This window comes from Anas acuta, chromosome 1 (assembly GCF_963932015.1).
Source record: "Anas acuta chromosome 1, bAnaAcu1.1, whole genome shotgun sequence".
In the NCBI taxonomy this organism is placed as follows: Eukaryota; Metazoa; Chordata; class Aves; order Anseriformes; family Anatidae; genus Anas; species Anas acuta.
In genome coordinates this window covers 92,712,299-92,712,932 of record NC_088979.1, presented here as the reverse complement: position 1 = coordinate 92,712,932, position 634 = coordinate 92,712,299, and positions in this window count along the sequence as shown.

Here is a 634-nt window from a genome sequence, read left to right as displayed (position 1 = left end):
TACCTCTGCTACAGCTCCTGCTTCTGATACTTCTGTGCTTTGGGGAATTGTGTGTCCCTGACTTCTCTGCCACACACGGACTTCCTATGACTTAGTATCTTCTTGCACTAAAATGGGGAGGAAACAATCATCCAAGTTCATCATTGTGTTGAGGTAGAAGTCTTAAAAATTAGCCTCTATAACCTATTAGGAATCATAATGTTTATGAGTTGTTTACACTTAAATAATACTTAACAGTATGCAACTAAATTAAGCAGTGCTAAGAAATACTAATCCATTAAAATATTTCTGTAGTCTGTAGGAAGCAGCAGGTTTATTTACAGAAAGAATTGCAACATGAGATTCAATAGTTTTTATCTCAGAATTTACTGTAATACTGCCATATGTTTTCTGAAGGTTTAAGAGAAGGTTTTCTAAAGGTTTATTACTGTTCAAATGTAATCAGATACCACAGTTTGTTTCCAGTAATGTACGCATTTTCTCCATGATTAACATCATTTAAAAGAAGTGCAATTGTATTTATGTTCAATGTCAAAAAAGTGCTTTACAATATTAAAAAATAATTGTTTCTTAAGTCTCTAGATGCCGGATATTGATAGTATTTTTATATTATTTTTAGCTTTCCATTCATATT